The 13,195-nt window shown below is 47.9% G+C and overlaps 1 protein-coding gene across 2 annotated transcripts in view; it reads left to right on the top strand.

Moving 5' to 3' along the window:
* The first annotated feature begins 5,938 nt into the window (after positions 1-5,938).
* The window catches only part of ppp1r16a (protein phosphatase 1, regulatory subunit 16A), a 163,708-nt gene continuing 156,451 nt past the window's right edge, over positions 5,939-13,195 (top strand). The window contains exon 1 of one of the 2 annotated variants that reach the window (XM_085987270.1): positions 5,939-6,192. The gene's annotated coding sequence lies outside the window, so the exon portion shown is untranslated. The remainder of the gene's footprint in view (positions 6,193-13,195) is intronic. The other variant, XM_085987271.1, reaches the window with a different exon arrangement.

A 13,195-nucleotide genomic window follows, 5' to 3' on the forward strand; every position in this document is an offset into this window, starting at 1 on the left:
CCATCTTCAGCTGCTTCATCAATGACCTTCCCTCCAGCATAAGGTCATAAATGGGGATGTTCGCTGATGACTGCAGTGTTCAGCGCCATTCAGAACTCCTCAGATAGTGAAGCAGTCCATGCCTACATGCAACAAGACCTGGACAACGTTCAGGCTTGGGTTGATAAGTAGCAGGTAACATTTGCGCCACAGAAGTGCCAGGCAATGACTATCTCCAACAAGCGAGAGTCTAACAACCTCCCCTTGATATTCAACGGCATTACCATCGCCAAATCCCCCACCATCAACATCCTGGGGGTCACCATTGACCAGAAACTTACTTCGACCAGCCACATAAATACTGTGGCAACAAGAGCAGGTCAGAGGCTGGGTATTCTGCGGCGAGTGTCTCACCTCCTGACTCCCCAAAGCCTTTCCACCATCTACAAGGCACAAGTAAGGAGCGTGATGGAATACTCTCCACTTGCCTGGATGAGTGCAGCTCCAACAACACTCAAGAAGCTCGACACCATCCAGGACAAAGCAGCCCGCTTGATTGGCACCCCATCCACCACCTTTAACATTCACTCCCTCCACCACCGGCGTACCGTGGCTGCAGTGTGTACCATCTACAAGATGCACTGCAGCACCTCGCCAAGGCTTCTTCGGCAGCACCTCCCAAACCCGTGACCTCTTCCACCTAGAAGGACAAGGGCAGCAGGTGCATGGGAACACCACCACCTCCAAGTTCCCCTCCAAGTCATACACCATCCTGACTTGGAAATATTTCGGCCGATCATTCATCGTCGCTGGGTCAAAATCCTGGAACTCCCTCCCTAACAGCACTGTGGGAGTACCTTAAGAACATAAGAACATAAGAAATAGGAGCAGGAGTAGGCCAATCGGCCCCTCGAGCCTGCTCCACCATTCAATAAGATCATGGCTGATCTGATCCTAACCTCAAATCTTCTATCACTCTGCATCCACCCGAACCCATGTGATCTCCCGGGAGAGGCGAAAAACCAGATAAAGACCCAATGGCCAATTTGGGAGAAAAAAATCTGGGAAATTCCTCTCCGACCCATCTAGGCGATCGAAATTCTTCCAGGAGATCACTCTGTCCCTATATTTTCTACAGTACTTACCTTCTGTAAAGGCGATCTCCACCCCAGCCAGGAACAGGAATAAAACCATCTCCTGAAATCTAACACAGAATTAGAACACAGTAGGAGCAGAACAAGGCTACACGGCCCCTGGGCCCACTCCACTACCCACAGGGCCATGACCATTCCGAACCTAGACTCATGTCCAATTTCCTGCCCGCTCCCCGTAACCCTTAATTCCCTTTACTTCTAGGAAACTATCTATTTCTGTTTTAAATTTATTTAATGATGTAGCTTCCACAGCTTTCTGGGGCAGCAAATTCCACAAACCTACCACCCTCTGAGTGAAGAAGTTTCTCCTCATCTCAGTTTTGAATGAGCAGCCCCTTATTTTAAGATTATGCCCCCTAGTTCTAGTTTCACCCATCATTGGGAACATCCTCACCGCATCCACCCGATCCAACCCCTTCACAATCTTATATGTTTCAATAAGATCGCCTCTCATTCTTCTGAACTCCAATGAGCAGAGTCCCAATCTACTCAACCTCTCCTCATATGACCACCCCCTCATCCCCGGGATTAACCGAGTGAACCTTCTTTGTACTGACTCGAGAGCAAGTATGTCTTTTCTTAAATATGGACACCAAAACTGTATGCAGTATTCCAGGTGCGGTCTCACCAATACCTTGTACAACTGCAGCAATACCTCCCTGTTTTTATATTCCATCCCCCTAGCAATAAAAGCCAACATTCCATTGGCCTTCTTAATCACTTGCTGCACCTTCACCACACGGACTGCAGCGGTTCAAGAAGGCGGCTCACCACCACCTTCTCAAGGGCGATTAGGGATGGGCAATAAATGCTGGCATTGCCAGCGACGCCCACATCCCAGGAACGAATAAATAAAAAAATCACCTCTCATTCTTCTAAACTCTAGAGAATATAGGCCGAGTCTACTCAATCTCTCCTCATAGGACAATCCCCCCATCCCAGGAACCAGTCTGGTGAACCTTTGTTGCACTCCCTCTATGGCAAGTATATCCTTCCTTAGGTAAGGAGACCGAAACTGTACACAATGCTCCAGGTGTGGTCTCACCAGGGCCCTATATAATTACAGTAAGACGTCTTTACTCTTATACTCAAATCCTCTTGTAATAAAGGCCAACATACCATTTGCTTTCCTAATTGCTTGCTGTACCTGCATGTTAACTTTCAGTGATTCGTGTACAAGGACACCCAGGTCCCTCTGAACACCAACATTTCCCAATCTATCACCATTTAAAAAATACTCTGCTTTTCTATTTTTCCTACCAAAGTGGATAACTTCAAGTATAAATACAAGTTCAAAAAGAAAATACTGTGGATGCTGGAAATCTGAAATAAAAACAGACAATGCTGGGTAAGGGGCAGGAGATTTAGAGGGGATTTGAGGAGGAACTTTTTCACCCAGAGGGTGGTTGGAATGTGGAACTCAATGCCTGAAAGGGTGGTAGAGGCAGGAACCCTCACAACATTCAAGAAGCATTTGGATGAGCACTTGAAATGCCATTGCATACAAGGCTATGGACCAAATGCTGGAAAATGGGATTAGACTGGACAGGGATGGATGGGCGGCGCAGACACGATGGGCCGAAGGGCCTCTTTCTGTGCTGTAAAACTCTATGACTCTATGACTCTATACTCAGCAGGTCAGGCAGCATCTGTGAAGAGAGAAACAGAGTTAACGTTTCAGGTCGATGGCCTTTAGTCAGAACTGGAAAAAACCAGGAAATGGAACAGATTTTTAAGCAAAGGTAGGGGCTGGGAAATGGGGGAGGGGATGAAAGAACAAAAGGGAAGGTCTGTGATAGGATAGAAGGCAGGAGAGGTTAAGAGACATTAAGAGATATTCAAGGCAAGAGGAGATGGTAATGGGGCAGGTTAAGAAACAAAGGATGGCTCGAGATGAAGTATAAATTGCGCTGGTAGAATGAAAGACAGCTGCCATGTGGGAGAGAAGAACAGGAGGCACAAATAAAAAGTGTGGATAATAAATATATATATGATAGGGGCCGGGGTTATGATCTGAAATTGTTGAACTCGATATTGAGTCCAGAAGGCTGTAAAGTGCCTAATCGAAAGATGAGGTGCTGTTCCTCGAGCTTACACTGAGCTTCCGTGGAACAATGCAAGAGGCCGAGGACACTGAGGTCTGAGTGGGAGTGGAGCGGTGAATTAAAGGGACAGGCGACCGGAAGCTCGGGGTCACCCTTACGGACTGAATGGAGGTGTTCCCCAATGCGGTCACCCAATCTGCGTTTGGTCTCCCCAATCTAGAGGAGACCGCATCGTGAGCAGCGAATACAGTATACTAGATTGCAAGAAGTACAAGTAAATCGCTGTTTCACCTGGAAGGGGTGTTTGGGGCCCTGGACAGTGGGAAGGGGGGAGGTAAAAGGGCAGGTGTTGCATCTCCTGCGCTTGCACGGGAAGGTGCCGGGCGAAGGGGAAGGGGTGCTGGGGGTGATAGAGGAGCAGACTAGGGTGTCGCGGAGGGAGCAGTCCCTATGGAATGCTGAAAGGGGAGGTGAGGGGAAGCTGTGTTTGGTGGTGGGGTCTTTGGAGGCGGTGGAAATGGCAGAGGATGATCCGTTGAATGTGGAGGCTGGTGGGGTAAAAGGTGAGGACAAGGGCAACCCTATCGTGGTTCCGGGAGGGAGGGGCAGGGGTGAGAGCAGAAGTGCGGGAAATAGAACGGACACGGTCGAGGGCCGTGTCAACCACAGTAGAGGGGAATCCTCGGTTGAGGAAAAAGGAAGACATGTCGGAAGCACTGGTGTGGAAGGTGGCATCGTCAGAGCAGATGCGGCGGAGACGGAGAAACTGGGAGAATGGAATAGAGTCCTTACAGGAGGCGGGGTGGGAGGAAGTGTAGTCCAGATAGCTGTGGGAGTCAGTGGGCTTGTAGTGAATGTTTGTCAATAACCTATCCCCAGAGATGGAGACGGAGAAGTCGAGGAAGGGAAGGGAGGAGTCAGAGATGGACCATGTGAAGGTGAGGGAAGGGTGGAAATTGGAGGCAAAGTGAATGAAATGATCTAGTTCAGGGCAAGAGCAGGAAACGGCACCGATACAGTCATCAATGTACTGGAAAAAGAGGTGAGGGAGGGGACCTGAGTAGGACTGGAACAAAGAGTGTTCCACATATCCCACGAAAAGGAAGGCATAGCTAGGACCCATGCAGGTTCCCATAGCAACACCTTTAATTTGGAGGAAGTGAGTGGAGTCAAAGGAGAAGTTGTTCAATGTGAGAACAAGTTCAGCCAGGCGGAGGAGGGTGGTGGTGGATGGGGACTGGTTGGGCCTCTGTTCAAGGAAGAAGCGGAGCGCCCTCAGGCCATCCTGGTGGGGGATGGAGGTGTAGAGGGATTGGACGTCCACAGTGAAAAGGAGGCGGTTGGGGCCAGGAAACTGGAAACTGTTAAAGTGGTGGAGGGTGTCGGAAGAGTCGCGGATGTAGGTGGGAAGAGACTGGACAAGGGGAGAAAAAATAGAGTCGAGATAGGAAGAGATAAGATCCGTGGGGCAGGAACAGGCTGAAACAATGGGTCTACCAGGGCAGTCCTGTTTGTGGATCTTGGGAAGGAGGTAGAAGCGGGCTGTGCGGGGTTGGGGAACTATGCGGTTGGTGGCCGCGGGGGAAAGATCTCCAAAGGAGATGAGGTCAGTGACAGTCTTGGAAACGGTGGCTTGATGTTCGGTAGTGGGGTCATGGTCCAGGTGGAGGTAGGAGGAGGTGTCGGAGAGTTGGCGTTCAGCTTCCGCTAGGTAGAGGTCAGTTCGCCAAACAACAACAGCACCACCACCCTTGTCAGCAGGTTTAATGACAATGTCGGGGTTGGATCTGAGAGAATGGAGTGCTGCCAGTTCAGAGGGAGGTAGGTTGGAGTGAGTGAGGGGAGCAGAGAAATGGAGACGGCCGATGTCACACCGGCAGTTTGCAATGAAAAGATCGAGAGAGGGTAAAAGGCCAGAGGGAGGGGTCCAGGTAGAATGAGAATTGTTAAATACAAGTTGTTGTTACATAGAAACATATAGAAGATAGGAGCAGGAGTCGGCCATTCGGCCCCTCGAGCCTGCTCCGCCATTCAATGAGATCATGGCTGATCATCCAAACTCAGTACCCTGTCCCTGCCTTCTCCCCATATCCCTTGATCCCTTTAGCCTTAACAAATAAATCTAACTCCTTCTTGAATATATCTAACTCCTCCTTATTGTTAAGTTTCCTTTTAATTTTTTAAGTTACAGTTTTAATTGGTTGTGCCCCATGCTAAACTTGCCATAAGTGCCAGCCCGCCTGCCTTCAGGGCAAAGTTGAGCAACCAGACTGACACTGACACTGTAACAACTGGCCCAGACTTACACGTGACCCCGTCTGCCCCGCTGGGCCCCGGTGACGTCAGCGCGCCGGCGCCGGTGTGCGCGGTCGCGATAGAAACCGCCATGGAGACTGTCTCCATGGTTACCGGCTGCCTGTGACGTAGCCGTTCCCCTTTGCACTCATTTTAAAAACATCATAACCACTCCTATCCTTCAATGCTAAACATCACCTCGACCTGCCAATCTGAGAGAATTAATAAAAAATAACATTCAATATTTTATTGACGTGGAAGGGGGTGGGGGGGAGACTCTGTTGCTAGGCGACGGCGCTGGGAGCGGTCAGAGTTGAACAGTGACTAAAATTGATTATGGTCAGGCTTTTTTTCCCCGCTAATTAAATGGGAAAAGGATATGAATTAAATCTGTATAAAGATTCGGACAGAAGGTGTCTGATTTAAATAATGTTTATTAAGAGTTTATAAAGAGCTGGAGGGGGCGGGGCAGGGCAGCAGGTCCAAGATGGCGGCGGTTGCTAGGGAACGGGAGTAAGTGAAGCCCGAGGCTCAAGCTGGTTGTTGTCCGCCCAGCCCAGCTCACAGGCCCCGGCACCCGCGGCCCAGCGCTCGCCCCACCCCGCCATACCCCACCCGGGGGGGCTCCGGAATCCGCATGGACACGACCGCCTTCCTCGCCGAGCGGCGGACTGTGACCGAGGATCCCGACACCCAGCAGCCCGGCCGGCCGGAGCGCGGTGAGTCAGGGTTGATGTCAGGCTGTCAGGGCACTTGAGAACGGTATGTTGGCCTCCCTAGCGAGAGGGTTCGAGGTCAGGAACAAGGATGTCTTGCTGCAGTTGTACAGGGCCTTGGTGAGACCGCACCTTGAGTATTGTGTGCAGTTTTGGTCGCCTTATCTGAGGAAGGATGTTCTTGCCATGGAGGGAGTTCAGCGAAGATTCACCAGGCTGATCCCTGGGATGGCAGGAATGACGTATGAGGAGAGATTGGGTCGATTGGGCTTATACTCGCTGGAGTTTAGAAGAATGAGAGGGGATCTCATTGAAACTTATAAAATTCTAACAGGACTGGACAGTTCAATTCAATTCAAATTCAAATCGCTTTATTGGCATGATAAGGTACATCTTATGTTGCCAAAGCATCGAAAAACATGTTCCCGATGGTCGGGGAGTCCAGAACCAGGGGTCACAGTCTAAGGATAAGGGGTAAGCCATTTAGGACAGAGATGAGGAGGAATTTCTTCACCCAGAGAGTGGTGAACCTGTGGAATTCTCTACCACAGAAGGCAGTAGAGGCCAATTCATTAAATATATTCAAGAAGGAGTTGGATATATTTCTTAAGGCTAAAGGGATCAAGGGATATGGGGAGAAAGCAGGGACAGGGTACTGAGTTTGGATGATCAGTCATGATCTCATTGAATGTCGGAGCAGGCTCGAGGGGCTGAATGGCCTACGCCTGCTCCTATTTTCTATGTTTCTATGACCCCAGCTTGGCTCGGCTCACAGCCAACCCCGGTGTTTGGGGTGAGGATTTGGGGGTTTAGGTTTACAGGTTACACCAGCTTTAGGTTTAAGGGTAAGGAGGGGTTCGGATGTACGGATTAAGGTTTCGGATTAGTGGTTCTAAGGGCCGCTGTCACCGGATGTGTCCTTTGGCTGTGGCTCTAATTCCTATAATCCTAGCACTCTGAGCCCGAATAAGCTCTGGAATTCCCGCTGCAGCTCTCCGCCTCTCTCCTCCAAATCTCTCCCGTCTCTTTGACCTAATTTCTCCTTCTGTGGCTCGGTGTCAAATTTTGTTTGATTGCGCTCCTGTGAAGTGCCTTGGGAACGTTTTACTAGGTTAAAGGTGGGTGCTAACATTGTCCGTTTCCGTCCTGGCCTCTGCTCCGAACATAAGAACTCGGAGCAGGAGTCGGCCATTCGGCCCCTCGAGCCTGCTCCGCCATTCAATAAGATCAGGGCTGATCATCGACCTCAACAAGCTGGATCCAAAATTGGCTCGGAGGCAGGAAACAAAGGGTAATGGTCGAAGTAACAACAGAAAATGCTGGAAAAACTCAGCAGGCCAGGCAACATCTGTGGAGAGAGAAAGAGAGCCAACGTTTCGGGTCGAAACACTTCCACAGAACTACCCGAAACGTTGACTGTTTCTCTCTCCACGGATGTTGCCTGGCCTGCTGAGTTTTTCCAGCATTTTCTGTTCTTATTTCGGATTTGCAGCATCCGCAGTATTTTGCTATCGTCGTAATGGTCGAAGGGTGTTTTTGTGACTGGAGGGCTGTTTCCAGTGGGGTTCCGCAGGGCTCAGTACTGGGTCCTTTGCTTTTTGTGATATATATCAATGATGTGGACTTGACTATAGGGGGTATGATTAAGAAGTTTGCAGATGATACAAAAATTGGCTGTGTGATTGATAATGAAGAAAGCTGCAAACTGCAGGAAGATATCAATGGACTGGTCAGGTGGGCAGAACAGTAGCAAATGGAATTCAATCGGGAGAAGTGTGAGGTAATGCATTTGGGGAGGGCTAACAAGGCAAAGGATTACACATTAAATGGTAGGACACTGAGAAGTGCCGAAGATCAGAGGGACCTTGGAGTGCATGTCCACAGATCCCTGAAGGTAGCAGGACAGGTGGATAAGGTGGTTAAGAAGACATACGGGATACTTGCCTTTATTAGCCGAGGCATAGAATACAAGAGCAGGGGAGGTTATGCTTGAACTGTATAAAACACTAGTTAGACCGCAGCTAGAGTACTGCGTGCAGTTCTGGTCACCACATTACAGGAAGGATGTGATTGCACTAGAGAGGGTGCAGAGGAGATTTATGAAGATGTTGCCTGGGCTGGGGAATTTTATCTAAGAGGAAATATTGGACAGGCTGGGGTTGTTTTCTTTGGAACAGAGGAGGCTGAGGGGAGACCTAATTGAGGTGTATAAAATTATAAGGGGCCTAGATAGAGTGGATAGGAGGGACCTATTTCCCTTAGCAGAGAGGTCAATATCCAGGGGGCACAGATTTAAAGTAATTGGTAGAAGGATTAGAGGGGAGTTGAGGAGAACTTTTTTCACCCAGAGGGTGGTGGGGGTCTGGAACTCACTGCCTGAAAGGGTGGGAGAGGCAGAAACCCTCATCACATTTAATAAGTACTTGGATATGCACTTGAAGTGCTGTAACCTGCAGGGCTACGGACCAAGTGCTGGAAAGTGGGATTAGGCTGGATGGGTCTTTGTTGGCCTGCACGGACACGATGGACCGAATGGCCTCCTTCCGTGCTGTAAATTTCTATGATTTGATGAACTCCATCTTCCCGCACTATCCCCACATCCCTTAATTCCTTTGGTTCCCAAAAATTTATCTGCTGCTGAAACCCTCATCCATGCCTTTGTTACCTCTAGACTTGACTATTCCAGCACGCTCCTGGCTGGCCTCCCACATTCTACCCTACGTAAACTTGAGGTCATCCAAAACTCGGCTGCCCGTGTCCTAACTCGCACCAAGTCCCGTTCACCCTTCTACTCGCTGCCTTACATTGGCTCCTGGTTAAACATAGAAGATAGGAGCAGGAGTAGGCCATTCGGCCCTGCGAGCCTGCTCCGCCATTCAATGAGATCATGGCTGATCATCCAAACTCAGTACCCTGTCCCTGCCTTCTCCCCATATCCCTTGATCCCTTTAGCCTTAAGAAATATATCTAACTCCTTCTTGAATATATTTAATGAATTGGCCTCTACTGCCTTCTGTGGTAGAGAATTCCACAGGTTCACCACTCTCTGGGTGAAGAAATTCCTCCTCATCAGTCCTAAATGGCTTACCCCTTATCCTTAGACTGTGACCCCTGGTTCTGGACTCCCCGGCCATCGGGAACATCCTTCCTGCATCGAGTCTGTCTACTCCTGTTAGAATTTTATAAGTTTCAATGAGATCCCCTCTCATTCTTCTAAACCCCAGCGAATATAAGCCCAATCAACCCAATCTCGCCTCATATGTAATTCCTGCCATCCCAGGTATCAGTCTGGTGAATCTTCGCTGCACTCCTCCATGGCAAGAACACCCTTCCTCAGATAAGGCGACCAAAACTGCACACAATACTCAAGATGTGGTCTCACCAAGGCCCTGCACAACTGCAGCAAGACATCCTTGTTCCTGTACTCGAACCCTCTCGCTACGAAGGCCAACATATCATTTGCCTTCTTAACCGCCTGCTGCACTTGCAAGCTTACCTTCAGCGACTGGTGCACAAGGACACCCAGGCCTCGTTGCACTTCCCCTTCTCCCAATCTATTGCGGTTCAGATAATAATCTGCCTTCATGTTTTTGCCACCAAAGTGGATAACCTCGCATTTATCAACATTATACTGCATCTGCCATGCTTCTGCCCAATCACCCAACCTGTCCAAATCATCCTGGAGTTTCTCGACATCCTCCTCACAGCACACACGCTCACCCAGCTTTGTGACGTCTGCAAACTTGGAGATATTACATCTAGTTCCCGCGTCTAGATCATTTATTTATATATATATTGTGAATAGCTGGGGTCCTAGGACCGATCCCTGCGGTATCCCACTAGTCACTGCCTGCCACTCGGAAAAAGACCCGTTTATTCCAACTCTCTGCTTCCTGTCTGCCAACCAGTTCTCTATCCAAGTCAGTACCTTGCCCCCAATCCCATGTGCCTTAACTTTACATGCCAATCTCTTATGCGGGACCTTATCGAAAGCCTTCTGAAAGTGCAAATACACCACATCCACTGGTTCCCCCTTATCTATTCTACCAGTTACATCCTCAAAAAATTCCAGTAGATTAGTCAAGCACGATTTACCTTTTGCAAATCCATGTTGACTTTGTCCGATCCTGTCACTGTTTTCCAAGTGCTCTGCTATTACATCTTTTATAATGGACTCTAGCATTTTCCCCACTACCGATGTCAGGCTTACCGGTCTATAATTCCCTGTTTTCTCTCTACCACCATTTTTGAATAGTGGGGTAACATTAGCTACCCTCCAATCCATGGGAACTGTTCCAGAGTTTATAGAATTTTGGAAGATGACCAGCAATGCATCTACTATTTCTAGGGCCACTTCCTTAAGTACCCTAGGATGTAGGTTATCAGGCCCTGGGGATTTATCGGCCTTCAATCCTGTCAATTTCCCTACAAATACTGATTTCATTCAATTCCTCCCTCATTAGACCCTATGTTCCCCGACATCTCTGGGAGGTTATTTGTGTTCTCCTTTGTAGAACCAACTATGTGTTTACAGAACCAAAGTATGTATTTTATTGGTCTGCCATTTCTTTGTTCCCCATTATAAATTCCCCTGATTCTGACTGCAAGGGACTTCACCAATCTTTTTCTCTTCACATATCTATAAAAGCTTTTACAGTCAGTTTTTATGTTCCCTGCAAGCTTACTCTCATACTCTATTTCAAAAATCTCATCCTTGTTTTCAAATCCCTCCATAGCCTCGTCCCTCCCTATCTCTGTAATCTGCTTCAGCCCCACAACCCCCCGAGATCTCTGCGCTCCTCTAATTCTGGCCCCTTGAGCATCCCTGATTATAATCGCTCAACCATTGGTGGCCGTGCCTTCAGCTGCCTAGTACCTAAGCTCTGGAATTCCCTCCCTAAACTTCTCCACCTCTCACCTCACTTTAAGACGCTCCTTAAAACCTACATCTTTGACCAAATGTTTGGTCATCTGCCCTAATTTCTTCTTGTGCGGCCCCGTTTCAAACTTTTGTCTTGCTACTCCTGTGAAGTGCCTTGGGATGTTTTACTACACTGTATAACTACAAGTTGTTAGGTTATAAATGCATTGTTACTGTAAAGATGTCCATGTTATTGCACAATGAACTCTTGAGCCTTAATGATTAATATATTTAACTTAATTTGAATTTGAGGATTGTTACCAACACATGCTGCGCTGTACCCTTGAATCATATTTGTGTCTTTTACATAGTAATGTTCATATCTTATTGTACTGATGTCAATAACCCCAACAGACGAGCTGTTAACCTGAATTATATCACTTGCCACCTTTGCTGTTGGGCATCTTTTGAATTTAAATTTATTTCTCATCATTTGGAAAGAAGCATTGTCTTCAGGAACAGATTTGTTTGGGGAGTGTTTTGATGGGGATAGTCAAGGCGGTGGAGTGGGAAGCGTTGGGACCTGTCTCAGTAGGGCGTGATGCTTTTTCACAAGCGACAGCAGATCTTGGGTTGAAACCTGCCCACAATGTCACAGAGCAGCCTGGCTCTGTCTGGGGAATTTATAAGACGTCAAGGGGCTGTTTTTTGAGACAGCAAACCATTTTGTTTTCTACACTCTCTTTTGTAATTCAGCGACATTGGTTAGTGGATCGTTTAAGAATCTTTTCTTTTCAATCTTTGATAACGTAAATGAAGAGAAACTGTTCATTCTGTTCATCAAGGTGTTCAGGAAAGATAGGGAAGGAAAGATATGAGGCGGTGTGGCAGTATTGGTTAAGGAGAATGTTACAGTGCTGGAGAGGAAGGATGTCCTGGAGGGGTCAAGGACAGAATCTACAGGAGACTTTGGTTTATCCGGAGGTTGTATGGCCGGAAACCTCGATCTAACGGCAGAAATCAGCAGCCGTTTTGTTAGGTTTTTCTTCTTTTTTTTTCTTCTCCTAGCATTTTTTTAAACAGTCAGTCTCTGGAAAGCCTCTCTGAAGCTGTTGCTAAGCTACAGAGACGCTTCCATGGTATGGGCCGACTGTTTACAAGCTAGGCAACAGTGTTTGTTGTCAGATACGGAGATGAAAACCTCCGTATCCTTCAACATTAGCGCTGGTCTGTCCAGAAGCTTTCATAGATCGGCATCACGTCGGTGCCGGATATCGCGAAGTTTCCTGTATATGGCTAGAGTTAAGAAATAATAGAGGTGCCATTACACTACTGGGTGTATTCTATAGGCCACTAACTAGTGGGAGGGATATGGAGGAGCAAATTTGCAGAGAAATTACAGAGAGGTGCAAGAACTATAGAGTAGTGATAATGGGGGACTTCAACTATCCTAATATAGACTGGGCTAGTAATAGTGTAAAGGGCAGAGAGGGGGAAGAATTTCTGAAGTGTGTTCAGGAGAACTTTCTTGATCAGTGTGTTTCCAGCCCAACGAGGAAGGAGGCATTGCTGGATCTGGTTCTGGGGAATGAGGTGGGGCAAGTGGAGCAAGTGTCAGTAGGGGAACATTTAGGGAACAGTGATCATAGTATCATAAGGTTTAGATTAGCTATGGAAAAGGACTGGGAGCAATCTAGAGTCACAATACTTAATTGGAGGAAGGCAAATTTCAGTGGGTTGAGAACCGATCTGGCCCGCGTAAACTGGAATCAAAGATTGGCAGGCAAAACTGTAATCGAACAATGGGCTGCCTAAGAGGAGATGGTTTGGGTACAGTCGAGGTACATTCCCACTAAAGCCAGAGCTCCCTGGATGACGAAAGAGATAGAGAGTAAGATGAAGCAGAAAAAGAGCGTGTATGACAGATGTCAGGTCGAGAATACATCCGAGAATCAGGCTAAATATAGAAAGTTCAGAGGAGAAACATAGACACATAGAAGATAGGAGCAGGAGTAGGCCATTCAGCCCCTCGAGCCTGTTCCGCCATTTAATGAGATCATCCAAATTCAGTACCCTGTCCCTGCTTTCTCCCCATATCCCTTGATCCCTTTAGCCTTAAGAAATATATCTAACTCCTTCTTGAAT

Source organism: Somniosus microcephalus, chromosome 5 (assembly GCF_052327205.1).
Source record: "Somniosus microcephalus isolate GS21.2 chromosome 5, FLI_Smic_1.0, whole genome shotgun sequence".
Lineage (NCBI taxonomy): Eukaryota > Metazoa > Chordata > Chondrichthyes > Squaliformes > Somniosidae > Somniosus > Somniosus microcephalus.